Source organism: Haliotis rubra, unplaced genomic scaffold (assembly GCF_003918875.1).
Source record: "Haliotis rubra isolate DU_JTF1 unplaced genomic scaffold, ASM391887v1 Scf224, whole genome shotgun sequence".
Classification (NCBI taxonomy): domain Eukaryota; kingdom Metazoa; phylum Mollusca; class Gastropoda; order Lepetellida; family Haliotidae; genus Haliotis; species Haliotis rubra.
In genome coordinates, this window is record NW_025766270.1 from 383,295 (window position 1) to 397,897 (window position 14,603).

A 14,603-nucleotide genomic window follows, 5' to 3' on the forward strand; every position below is an offset into this window, starting at 1 on the left:
TAGGATCTTTATTACAGAGTTCGTTTTTAATTGATTACAATATATCGCCTCAAGTGAAAACTCTGAAAGTCAGATTATTGATTTGAACGACAGAACTTCTGGCCTGCTGTTTTAGATCTTCATGTGGTGTCCTCCTCTTAACAAAACTCATTCCCTATGGCTATGTTTGACACTGATCAAACACAAGACTCGTCCATGATTTAGAAGTTGTCAGTTCCAGCGCTGTTTCACCAATATGATGCGGTTGATGTTAAGTTTTTTTAAAGCTGAGGGCCTACACTACACGTCCTTCTTTGCACTTGAACCTGACGTACAACTGATTTCTCGTTTAATAGAGGCTTTTAGGTCTTCGTGTGGGATCTGCCCAGATCAATCATTCAGTCACAAAGTGAACACAACTCGTGTTATGTGAATCGAGCCAGCAGTTGTGCCCAGCACTTTGGTGTTAACCATTGCCGGCTAGACACTTTCTCTGCAACGATTGTTTGGATTACATGCAAGGATGTCATGAACGGCAATTCGACGGCCATTAACTAGCATCATTTGCATTCAGAACTAGTCTATGTTCCGTGATTGCCGATGTCGGAAGACTACGTAATCGCACGAAATTACAGGACGTGGCCGATCTTGAAAGTAAGCAGTGCCAGTTTACATTGATGGGATAATTTTCAATGTAATATTTTACTGTTGACCATTTGAATCATAACTGTTTAGGAGATAACAACATATACTCGTCTTTATAACACACACACGTGTGCATACAAATACACACACACACACACACATAGAGACACACTAGCCAATGAGTACAATGGAGATGGAGTGAAAGGGGTTGGGCGCAATTAGAAGCTGATTCCTATGTTCACACAAACAAAGAGGAAATCAAGACCTGTTCTGACAATGCCCACGTTTTGTGGATAAACAGATCTCATTTAACAGAAACACTAACAACAACTCAGCTCGACAACAGCGCACCTGACATATGCAAAAGACCCGCAACACAACAGGGGATTCACAAGAAAGTTTACATGATAAGTAGCGTGTGTCTACCTTGGCCCCTTTGTCTCACTGAGGAAGCTATACGTCGATGAAAGTATTCCGGCAGTCCCAGCAGCTTTGTTGTTGGAGGGGTGTGGGGAGGGTGTGTGGGGGTGTGTGTGTGTTCTGATGACATCGTGAACGTCGTTCCATACCATACCGTGTTCTATGGGAAAGACATCATGCGGGCCATCCCATTAATATTGTTCTGATTACGATGCTGCTTTACAACTCGAGCAACACATTGAAACGTCAATCTATGGTTGTTCTATTACGAAAACGATAAAGCAGCCATTAGCATTATCTCGTCTCATCATTCAAATTCCCCTCAATCACAACTAGCGTCCTTGTTGCAGCTGTTATCCCACCCCATATCATAGCGCCCATTCTAAACGACCCCCCAAAAGAATACTTTGGCTCATGTAATATTGTGCGCCTGTTGACGCGTGTACTGTCCTCAGCTCGGTAAAGAAGGAAACGAAAACCCTTTTCCAGTCAGGTGCTTCCCATCGCAAGTTTTGCTTGCTCCACCGGAGATGTCGTCAGAAATGGCCAGGTCTTGCTGGATGCAGTGGACGCATAGAACGGTTCTCGCAGATACACCAGTGTTGCCAGTTATGGTACGGTCTGTCGGAGGTGCGTGGTTCGAATCCATCAGCCTTGGCGCGTGGTGGTTACTGGAGGAGACTGTCTGTAACACCATATTGTGTTTCCAGGGCCGTTGATTCTACGAGCAACGTCACGCAGCGAGGTACCAAACTGAATCATACCTATAGCTCTCCATGTGTAATTTCCCCGGTTTGGCATGTCGAACTTGTTCCAAAACGATGAATGTAGATATATTTCTGACTCCTGGGAATTCTCTGACTCTCTGGCCTTTTATAGTGAACATTACTGGACATTTTTATATCGTATGCCATGTCATGTCCTTTGCAAATTTCGTGCAAATCGAACAGCTGTCTGTTTGTTTTTCTTCGACCAATTTAATACACCCTTACTCAGGTTCAAAACTAAACATTCATTCACCAATAAAACAATTCCATTTCACAATAACTGCCTCTGAATATATCTATATCTATCAATGTTTTAAACGTTTGATATAACACTTCATCAATGAATATCGCCTGTATCTCGACGAAGTAAAGGAACCACATCGTCAGGCAAGTTCATGATAGATACGAGTTCTATTAAAAGGAAATACGTTTCACACAGAGACAATTTTTTCACAGTATTTCAACACCTGGATAATCGCCATTGATGCAACAATAACACTCAAAATTATAATCAACCCATTAGTCTCCAACATCTTTACAATTTATGGGTCATATAGTAGGTTACGATGAGATGCCCGCTCGCACCGGAAAACAAATCACGTTAACTGCGTCATAATGTGAATAGCATGCAATGCCATGCTTGATGGTGAGCCTTTCATCACATGGGATACGCTGGAAGTCCCTTGGTTCTTAGTCTGTCTCACAGTCCCTGAACCACATTATTTCCCCTACTGCCAAGCCCTAAATGAAGAAAGTCTAGTACTGAATCTCTGGTCTCCCTGAGACTCCTTTTCAACTTAAATGGGCTTGCTTGTTACTATCAAAATTATATATACATTCAGAGACTAAGAGTTAATCTACTTGGTTCTTAGCATGGTAGTGTATATTTTATCACTGCAATCCATAGCCAGGTTTTGGTGCGTTATGTCTATTAATATACAATTTTAATGTTGCTATACTAGTTTTAAATATACTACTGGAACAAAGTAACTGTGCCTTATTTGATGTTATGCCATTTGTAATGCAAAAAGACAATAATATAAGTTCTAACATTGTGATGAGGGGTATCCATCCGGTGTTAGGTTTAATCCACCGAATTTATCTTACCGAATGTTTAAGTCTCTCATTATAGAAATACAACACACTGAAATTAAATGATTTATTCTCCCTCGAAAAGAGTTATACCCCGCTTGCGACCCGAACATACCTGGTACTTTGTTCAAGGTCATATGAACTAAACAGAGATGGACATTCTGATATGAGGTAGGATAACATGACTTGTGATGTGTTCCTTAATCACTGTTTAACTGTTTACAGGATACTATCGAAATCTGTTTGATTTGACACTAGGCATCGTGATACGCCCTTGAAGAGATGTGGTGTCAAAAGTCAGTTCACAAATTCCGTGTCGTGTGTGTCCACCATTTATGTTGATGCAGACTTGATAACGACGACGCATAGACGACACTAAGCAATTGAAGAAAGTTTGGGGAATGTTGTTCCATGTGTCAACGAACGCTTGTCCCAATTCAGCTAACGTCAGTGGCTGATTCTGGGCTTGACGTAAACGTCGCTCCATTTAGATGCTTGATTGGCATTTTAGAAGATGATATTTGATGAACATAGAGATTTTTTCTGGGTTACATCTTCTTTTTATTCTCGAGTACAACGTTTCAGGGCTTGTTCTGGCCCCATCATCAGGTAAACTGAACAGTAACTGTTAACTCTGGCCGTGACGTCACAATGCTTATGACGTCACAATGCTATGACGACGCAATACATGTGGTGGTCAATAGATACAGATGACATGGCTCATAGAATACATGTTATTATGAATATATAAGATGTCATTTACTGCAAAATTAATGGATCAATTGATCAATTTAGAACTGTGCACATACTTATACAAAATTGTTGATTGAATTAGAAATGTACAGAGACGTATTATAAATGTATAGAATGTAAAGTAATAGCAGTGTATACATAGAAATTATGCTTTATACATGGGAACAGTGACGAGGGTAGGGTATTGTCTTATTGTTTTATGTACCATGCATTTGGGAGGTAGACACCCTGGTCCCTGTTTGTTGCTGGTTTTGTGCGTTTGATGAAGATAGCTTCAATCAACTTGCGTTTACGCCAGGCACTGATGTTTTTTGAGAGGACTTCAGTTTCCCAGTCAATTTCATTATCGGGATTATTCATAATGTGTTCAGAAACTGCAGATTTTAGATCTGATTTGTCCACTGAAGTTTTGTGCTCTTTCACACGTGTAGCTACTGGTCTGCCTGTCTCACCAATGTAGATGTCACCACAGTCACATTTCTCCATTTCTTCCCAAGGGTGCTTGATAGGTGACAAGTCCGGAGAAACAGTTGGCCAGGGGAGTACCGGAATGTTCGAGCGACAAGTGGACGGGTATTATCCTGCTGATGTTACGTCTCTGTCCTTGAATGAACGGCTGCACATGAGACCCAATGGTCTCAACCTGTCTGACTGCCATTGACAATGACAAGTTGTGTCTGACCATGAGATGTGGTGCCTCCTAATACCATAACGCTGACGCCACCAAACTGTCGACGTTGTACAACGCACGTGCCAGCATACTGTTCACCCCATCGTCTGTACACCCTTGCCCTGCCCTCTGAAGTGTTCAGATGAAAACGCGACTCGTCAGTGAACAAAACACCATCCCAGTCTTGTCTCCTGCACCGTGCATGATGTCTGCATCAGGCAAGACATGCCTGTCCGTGACGCTGGAGCAAAATTGGATGCATGCGAAGTTTGTTGTGCTCCCTCAGTCGGTTCCCTACAGTCCTGGAACGGATTAGACGTAAGCCAGGAATGGTCCGAGCGGTCCAACTGGCAGTCTGGAATCGATTCCTTTGAAGGTCAGCCGAATGAGTTTGTCTTGCTGACGTAACGTCACGCGTGAACGGCCGGTCTGAGGCCGTATTCCCATTATATTGCGATGGACACCAACATGTCTGGCGTTTCAAATAATTTTAATGTTATGCAATTTTATCTTAAGCACAGTTACTTTTTTTCCCGATTTCAGTACAAATAAAAATCAGTGTAGATGTCAGTAAATTTCAGTAAATATACATAATCCCTGACGGAATCAGTAAATTTACATATTTACTGATTATACATATTTACTGTAACATTTATTTTACTGGGGTCGTCGACATGTTATGATATGATGTGTATCTTTTTCTATTAATGATTTGGCTGAAATATGGCTGATGTGGCTATTGATATAAACTCATTCACCAGTATTATGGGTGTCATGAAAATGAATTTGCCAACACTGGCAAATTCCGACCACAGTATTTTACGGATGCTTCAATTATTTGTGTTCTACTGAATCTTCGTGATGTTATTCATCTACGGGGGTACCCGTAAAGATCCGGGTTACCACTGGGTGCTTATATCGCCGTGTACATGTGCAAGCACCCTGGTCTTCAGCAACCCATTTATGAGACGATTAACGGGAGCGTCAGACTCACCGACTTGGTTGATATAATCGTATCCCACTCGTGTAGATCAATGCTCCTGAAGTCAATCACTGGATTATCTTGGTCCAGATTTGACTGTTTACAGACTGCCGTCATATACCAGGGGATATCAAACAGTTCTAATTATCACCAAGACTTGTTCAGGATACAAACTTTATTTTGCTTTCATGTACTTATGATTTCTCTACAGTCACCATCCCGAGTTACACATTTCTGCCACCGTTTCTTGACTTTGCACAGAACGGCTGAATAGAAGTCCCCAGATTTCATGCACCTTGGCCTTTTTCGGAGGTGATGACGTGGCATGTTTCCACTCTTTACTCATCTCCTTTTGTCTCAGGATCATACAAATAGAGCCAACATTCGTCCATGGTTACAAGACATCTGAAGAATGCCTGTCGTGACATGTCCCGTCGAGTCTGTCTTTGAAGATGAGTCAGTAAGCGAGGAACCCAGCGTGCCGACACTTTGGACATGTGCAGTTGGTTATGAATGATGATCCATGGTCTGCCATAGCTCAAGTCGGTCTCATGCATAGCCATTTGTATTGTTGCACGGCGATCTTCCTGAACTGGTGTCTCGACGTTGTTCACGGTGTCCATATGATCAATATGTGAGGGGCGTCCACTTCTTGGCTCATCTGTGAGGGACATGTGACCTGTTTGGAAATTCCTTTTCGATGTCACAACAGTGTCATAGGATGGGCTATTATCACCATAAACAGATTTAATCTCATCGTGAATTTGTCGTGCAGTGCAGCCCTTCAAGTGCAAGAACTTAATAACACTGCGCGCCTCAATATTCTCCATACTTGGGGGTATACTGGTGTGTGTGATCAACTAGCACAAGACTGGAATGTAGTGAAGTAGATACTACTTGGTCCATTAACTAGATAAGGATCACTGATGTTACAGTCAAGCTTTTATTCTGATTGCTCAATACCTTCTTGGGGATAATTGGAACTTTTTGATACCCCCTCGTAGCTGGAATATAAATACACAAAGATTGGGTCAAATAAATAGTACTGGCATGAAGTAACATTACGAATGAATGCAAGGCCGCTCTAAAATGTTCCGAATTATGTCACAAACCCATCTACGTTACTGAAAGGGGATTGGTGTCTGCATTTAATCAGCATTTGTCAAGTAGATAACGCAAGTTAGCTCCAAAATGACATCGGCATGAAGTAACATTACGAAGGAATGTAAGGGCACTCTAAAATATTCAGAATTATGTCAGTGTGGAGTGCCACAAACTTACATTCCTTCGTTATTTTACTCTATTACTGGAGTGAAATCGGTGTTTATATCGATTCAGTATGTGTCAATGAGGTAACACGAAAATCAGGTCGAAAATGCCTAAAAACGCAATGGCATACATGTAAGTACAACCAGTCTTTTAGGAACCGTCCGTCCCGGAATATTTGAACTATTGCATCATTTTGGTATTTACACAACTATGGATATCATTATAACTCCAGAAATCCACAGCAACAATGGATATCATTATAACTCCAGACATCCACAGCAGGTTTCTGTTGGGCACAGTACGGTTACCTCACAAAAGCCATTATGTGTTGCATTCAATAAACTGTTGTCTGAATGGATGTAAAGATAATGTTTGGCTAGCATGTGAAACACCTGTGAAAAATACCAGTCTACAGCTTATTTCTTTTTTATCACACGTATTTGAATATAATTGAGGTTCAGTATTATACCGGACCAGAAAGAAATCAATATCGTCTTCATGAGTATTATACGAATGCTTCAATCAATACTTTGACCTCAAGGTCTTCAAATTGCGGAAAGCGATACAACACATTCGCCTTGACCCATACACTTGTGTTCCCATGCCGACAAATGATGGAAGGGCGAGTAAAATCTACAGCAGTACAATGGCGAGGGGAGAAGCTTAAATATTCGTTACAATATACAATGTACATTCAGGGTCAAGGTCACAGATATAATACAAAACAAGGCAGACAGTTACAAATAACTCATATTTAGCAACCACATGAACTAAAGTGAAAAACATATTATTTAAAAAACATTCACAATTTAGAAGAATATCATGATTTTAAGTATCTCAAACTCACATGCCTGGAAGCATGTTTCAGATTTGCTGCCTCATGACACGGATACCTTGCTACTGAGACTGCGACGTCCTCCCAAGAAAACAGTAAGATTGACAGTCAACCTTTCGTCAGGGAATACCTTAAGGAGGCTCACCTTCAGGTCGCAGTCCTTGTGAAATCACCCTTTCATGACTTCATCGAAAACCTTGGCAGGCATGTCCAATTTTATATATTTACTGATGGTTTCTGTCAATGTTCACGTCTTTGTGTTCATGTTACGTCAGGGTTCTTTTAAGAAAAAGAAGATACTAATCTTTAAATATTACTTCTGAAAGTTGCATTAGATTTGAGATGCCATGTAACATTAATTTCAGTATATGGCTAGGGTGGTGCTGAGTGCAGCCTTGAACGAGTAATAAAACAAACCTTTGATTATTGAAATTAAGTAACATTACCAGTTCACCTTTTGCATAGAATAGGATGAATTATATGAATCCATCCTGGGTCTATAGCTTGTACTCAAGAGCTTTATGACTAACCTCATTTTTTTTAACCTCATGATGCTAGATGCATCGCGTTGAACAGGATTGCGGTAACGCATTTAGCTACATGACATACATACTTTACTTAGTGAGTGTAAAAACATACCGGTGGTGCACGGTGTTGGTAGTGTAATTTTATCTTGTTTAAATGATGTTTGACTAGAGAAAGATATTTGAGTAAGCGTTTCGTGTGGACGAATGGTGTTCCTATTTCACTCCGTGGTTACGATGGCCCGATATTAAAACAATACAATCAATCTTATATGATCATATACTTGAAGTGAAACGAGAAGTTTGATACTTTCAGCTATCAATCAAAGGGCTTTGTGTTTCATTTTACAGTATGTTAGTTGTAAAAGCACACTACATGTATCGATCTTGACATTATACCTTACATTTCATAACCATATTTGACACTTTCTCTATTCAGGCAATGGGTTGCAAATAACTGTTACGTTTTACTGTCAAGAACGAAATATGTTGTCTGTGCACGATATACACGTACCCGTGGACAACTCTCCAGAACCGAACTCGTAAACTATCAGGTATTTACTCTCCAGTTAACCAACATCGAAGTACCCAGCTCGAAGTTAGGATGTTGTTTTAACATATGGTATTAGACAGCTATTCACTATAGTTTTGCATCTAGTCCTATGGGTCAGGGTCGTATGGTCGAGTGTTCGTATCCCAAATTCACTCTGATTAAGATCTTTGGCTTTTCAAATGTACCCATGATGGTTTTTAGAAGAGTGTTGAAGAATATTTATGATGCGGGGCGGTGGGGTTGCCTCATGGTTAAAGCGTCATGCTCAAGACACGGATCGATTCTTTACATGGGTTCTATGTATGAAGCTCATTTCTCGTGTCACCCGCCTTGATATTGCTGGAATATTGCTAAAGGCGGCGTAAAGCCATACTCACACACTCGCTTATGAGGGGATGCATCAAGAAGCTCTTTGATTCGATCGTCCAATATATTTTTACAAAGCAATATATTCCCAAAAATATTTATTCCACATTCCTCGTATGTTCAACAGGATATGAAGTTAGTTGGTTTGAATGTAATTTTAATGTTTAAGACAACTAGTTGGTTACCTCCCTTTAATACTAAATATCATAAATAATGTGTTTCCAAAGTAGTGACGTAAAAGCGGACACGTAGACATCGTATAACTGTCATTATTGTGGATGCGTTTTTCACAAAATTCATGAATTTAAAACAACAAAATAAGAACCAAGAAAATATATTTTTAAAAACTATTGGACCAAATATGACATTTTGAAAAATGTTTAAGAATCAAAAATGCATACACAATTTTTAATTACTCAGGAGGCCAGATTTCAAATATAAGTCAAATGGTCCTTTCAGAAAACTACTTCATGTTCTTACAAAGAGACTAAAAGACCTTATTGAGAATGTTTTCATAACATCACCACGTTTCATAAATTGTTCAAGTGATTTATTCGGTCACCAGTTTTACTTTTCTGTGTGTTATTGGTTTGCCTCACATGCGGTAAACCCGTGAAGATCCGGGTTAGAATTGGTTTTCAGCAGCCCATGCTTGTCGTAAGAGGTGACTAACGGAGTCGGATGGTCTGGCTTCCTGACTTGGATAACACATGTCATCGTATCCCAATTGCGTGGGTCGATGCTCATAATGTCAACCTTTGGATTGTCTGGTCCAGACTCACTCGTGTGTGTAGAAGTTGAAGTTAAGCAACGTTGAACACGGGGAGTCCTTTGATGGGTGACCGTGTTTGGCAGCTCGTCAGATGAGTTTCTGGGACATCAGTCCTGCCCCACAACGACACATGTGGTCTCACCTTAGGCAAGGGAGTTTGTTCAAAATGGCATCTGTTCAATCAGTAGTGAACGGGTACCCAGTGGGATAAGTCAAATGACTGATAACCTTCTAGCGCCTCACAGACAGCTTGGGTTAACCGGGGTAATAAAATAGTTCGTCCTAAGCGCCACTGAACATCTTTGAGGTATATATATGTATATGTATGTATGTATGTATCTTTTAGAATTCCGAGACATGGGGGTCTAATGACTCCTTCCTATTTGTAGAGATCACTCTAAATTATATATTTTTCTCTATTCCACAGTCGATCGTATCCCCTTAATGTCCAGCACAAGTTAACAGTAAGTCTTGTAACATCTGTCTGCATGACGTACTCCTGCTGGACAATGTTTCCACGAAATCACAAGACAACAGGAAAAGGAGTTGTTCAGGTTCTGCGACATAATTGACTGTCTTGCGTTGATCGTCATTCAGTCTTTCACAGTTCCTTATATCACGACTTGCATAGGTTAATACAAGCAGTTGTGATATTGTACTAAAGTTGCACACTGCGGCGTTTAAAAACATCAACTCGCAACTACAACTCTTCACATTTTCCACTCCTTCTTGAACATGTCCGTCTATTGCAAAAAAACTGAAGCAGGTTTAGAATTGAAATTCATGAACACCTTTAGAAACAAAGGAAGAACATGTGTGACTACAATGGTAAGATTCAAGACTTGTTTGAGAGATAACGGTGTTAGTATCTGCACCGATTGCAATAAAGAAGTTGACTATCCATAGAACTTGGTTTTATTTCCTTCAAGATTTAAGACAGTGAGAACGTAATGGTTCAGTTAAACTGTAACATTTGTTATATGTATTGAGAGACATATTTATTGATTTTAACTGTTGTCAAATCTAACAACAAAATAGAAGTAAACGTTCTCTTTATGAAGGACAAAACGCGACGCTGACGTTTCTGTTGATTATTTAAAACCACGATCGAAAGGAAACCCCAAGAGGGCATACCAAACGAGTGCAATCTGTCATAATATGCCGACGGAATTTTCGAAAATTTTAAATTTAATCCGTAAAAAAATAAACAAATTCCTGAGACAAAAACAACGCGCTTTGTGTGTTTTCATTAAACGGCTCTTTACGGTACAACGGGGCATCGCATTTATGTACGTATTGCACATGCAGGAGGGTTATGGCTTCACAGCGGTTGCAACACACGGTTCGGCAGCTTTTTACTGACAAAAGTACAGGGTACTCACCCGTTGAAGATATTATTGTTTCATAATTTTGCAATGTTATTACACATTGTGTTATAACTTCACGTGGTGCCGTACGGATGACGTAAAACTGGTTTACAGTTATGACGCCACAATGCTAATTACCTCTGTCACTATAGTGTTAGACCTTGCTTGACTCGCGGAAAGCAGAGAGTCATCACACTCGATATTATTTTGATAATGTTATTTTGCTAATGAGTAATAAATAAAATACTAAATGATGTCCCATGTAATACCATATTTATGAAACTCGCGAATGGTAGATACCAAACCATTCACTCGTTTCATAAATATGGTATTACACGGAACATCGTTTAGTATTCTCTATACATGTTGGGTTTGCATTTCAGAATGTGTCACCAGGAACCCCGGGCTTACATTTGATTGTATGGTCCAGGAACGTTGACGTTGCGTGGCTCGTACTTGTAGTTACTGGTTCAGACTCCATAACTTACAAGTCGTCATCTAGGCTACTGCTTCGCTAAATAGCGTACAACTGGAGACATCGTTGTTTTCTGATATGGATCTATATTTCCAATTTCCTTGGAACATTCATTGTACATTTAGAAACTGGATTTCTTGAGGCATGTTGAACAAAGTAGCTTTGAATTGCCATCTTCCCGTCTAGATTCCACACTTGTCCACAAGGCAGGTATTCAGTGGTATAATGTTAGCGCAAGCAGTGGTTGTTGCGAGGTACAGGGGCGGTTGGGTAACCTAGTGGTAGAAGCGTTTGCTTGTCACGTTAAAGACCGGGATTCGATTCCCCACATGGGTACAATGTGTGAAGTCCATTTTGTGATATTGCTGTAATATCCCACTCATTCACTGTTACGAGGTACTACCCTTCTCTGTTTTTTGTATTCACCAGTAACTTCCAAATCTCCAAATAGATGCTTACATCGTTGACTACATGCAAGTGATGGTCGAAGAGGTATGCGTTCGCCGAAGACCCAGGTTCGATTCCCCATCATGATACAATGTGTAAGGCATATTTCTTGTGTCCCCCGTGTGATATTATTTGAGTATTTCCAAAAGAGGCATAAAACCTTACTCACTCACCCCCTCTAGGCATCATCTCAACCGTGAGCATATTTAGTCCTTCTTTGAGCCATCTGCATCAGCAACGATGACCTTGAACATGAAGTCAATCCTCTGCAGCATGTCTACACCCCTCAACCAGAATCCTAACAAGTTAGATGGCCGATTCAACTGGCATTACTTCAAATCAACAATTCACACACTTAAGGAACATGCAGATGATGATGATTTGGATATTCAGCGTGCGCTTTCCGTCATCATGCGTATTTCGCACACGTTGCTCAGAGCTGGCATTGGCAACCTTTTCACATTTTCCCAATCCCGAGGACCGTCCTTCGAGTTGCTGATGGCAGTTGTTCTCTACGTCCAACAAGCAACAACACCCCCAGAGATACCCGCTTTAAGGTTCCACAGCCAAGGCAGGCATTTGATTAGTTCTCTCAAAAACAGGAAACGTTTCCCAGGCATCAAATCAGTTAGACAAGAGTCCAAATTATCTTTAAACATCTGGACTTCACAAAAATCAACGTTTTGGAAGCCACAGAAATTTGCCGTCACTCACCTTCGATCAAACAGAGTGAGTGAGTTTAGTTTTACGCCGCCCTTAGCAATATTCCGACAATATCGTGACTGGGGACACTAGAAATTATCTTCACACATTGTACCTATGTGGGGAGTCGAACCTGGCTCTTAGGCTTGACGAACGAACGCTTTAACCACGAGGCTACCCCACCGCCCCTCGAGATCATGGGTATTACTATTGCTGCCTAAGTAAAGCTAATCAAATCTATCTTAACATATCGTCAAATTAGTTGATAAGCATCTAACCAGCTTGTAAAACATTCCACTCCTTGCCTTGTTTTCTACATTTGACCTCATCCGATGATGTGCTACCTTGTCGGCATTACCTGTTAAAGTTAAACCGCAGCTTGTGACGACATACCATGCATACATGTATACAACTCTCATTACTGGTTGTAGTCAATTCAGCATGATAACGGTGTAACAATGTAACACCGCTAAATGTTCTAAACATGTTAATATCCACAAAGTTTCATGTTTGTCTCTTCACTCTTCAACAATTTACCCATCAATTCAAGCGTCAGTCAGATTGTTTCCAGGTGATTACATACCCGTGAAGATCCGGGTTAGAATATTGATCTTCAGTAACCCATGTCCGTCGTAAGTGGCGACTTAAGCGATCGGGTAGACAGGCTCGCTGACTTTGTTGACTCATCGTATCCCATCAATGCTCATGATGTTGATCACTGGATTGTCTGGTCCAGACTCGATTATTTACATTGAGCTGGAATACTGCTGAGTGCGGCGTAAAACTAACTCACTCACTCACTCAGGTGATTAGATATACGGTTACAAATGATATCCGGAGCGTCATTCAGATAGGAAATAGGAGCTCTCTCGGTATCCATCTTAAAGCAATGAAATACAAGGATCACTATACAACTGCTCTGATAGCACAACTGATCCGGTAGATGCTAACGTAGATAGTAGCGATGTCGTCTATGGTATGCACAAAATCCGTTTTGATGTGCAGGTATTTGTCAGTTGTAAGGGGATCCGATACACCAATCGCCACAGATACTGTATGTGGTACACTGACTGACTGACTGAGTTTGGTTTTACGCCGCTTTTAGCAATATTCCAGCAACATCACGGCGGTGGACACCAGAAATGGGCTTCACACATTGTGCCCATGTGGGGATTCGAACCCGGGTCTGTCAGTTGTAAGGGGATCCGATACACCAATCGCCACAGATACTGTGTGTGGTACACTGAAACATTTGTCAAGTATTGTGTTTGTTGTTCCAGCTGAATGACGTGTCTGGACCAGACAATGCAGTGATCAACATCAAAAGAATCTATCTACGCAGCTGGGGTACGATTACATGTGTGGACCAAGTCAGCCAGTCTGACCACCGTAAGACAAATTCTAACCCGGATCCTCCCTGGTATACTGAAACAGCTATGTTTGTTGGTATACCCTCCACTGAGTCAATTTTCGTTGTTTTGTTTTGTTTGTTTCTCCAGCTATATGACGTCCGTCTGGACCAGACAATCCAGGGATCAACAGCATGAACATCGATCTACGCAATTGGGTTACAATGACATGTGTCAATCATGTCACCTGACCTCGTTAACCGCCTCTTACAACAAGCATAGATTGCTGAAGACAAATTCTAACCCGGATCTTCACTGGTATACTGAATACTACATGTATGTGCAATGTGTTTGTTGGTGTACCTCTATTGTGTTTTGTGTGACCGTGTTCTAGCAATTCCGTTTGCTTTTTCTAGTGCAATGTTGCTGTTTTGTACTTTTCTGGTCAGTTGAGCCTTATTATGACGATGTACAACCTCTAACAGTACCGACCCGTGAAGGTCCGAGTTAGAATTGATCTTCAGTAACCCATGCTTGTCGTAAGAGGCGACTAACGGGATCGGGTGATCGCTGCCTTTGTAGACAGACGTCATCGGTTCCCAATTGCGTAGATCGTTGTTCATGCTGTTGATCCGT

The 14,603-nt window shown here is 40.9% G+C and overlaps 1 long non-coding RNA gene across 1 annotated transcript; it reads right to left on the reverse strand.

Moving 5' to 3' along the window:
- Positions 1 to 2,943: 2,943 nt before the first annotated feature.
- Positions 2,944 to 13,308, reverse strand: LOC124277592. The gene is made up of 3 exons (XR_006898866.1): positions 13,198 to 13,308; positions 12,774 to 12,778; positions 2,944 to 2,955 (listed from the first exon to the last, which is right to left on the reverse strand). It is a non-coding gene; the product is annotated as an uncharacterized LOC124277592 (long non-coding RNA).
- Between the last annotated feature and the right edge of the window lie 1,295 nt (positions 13,309 to 14,603).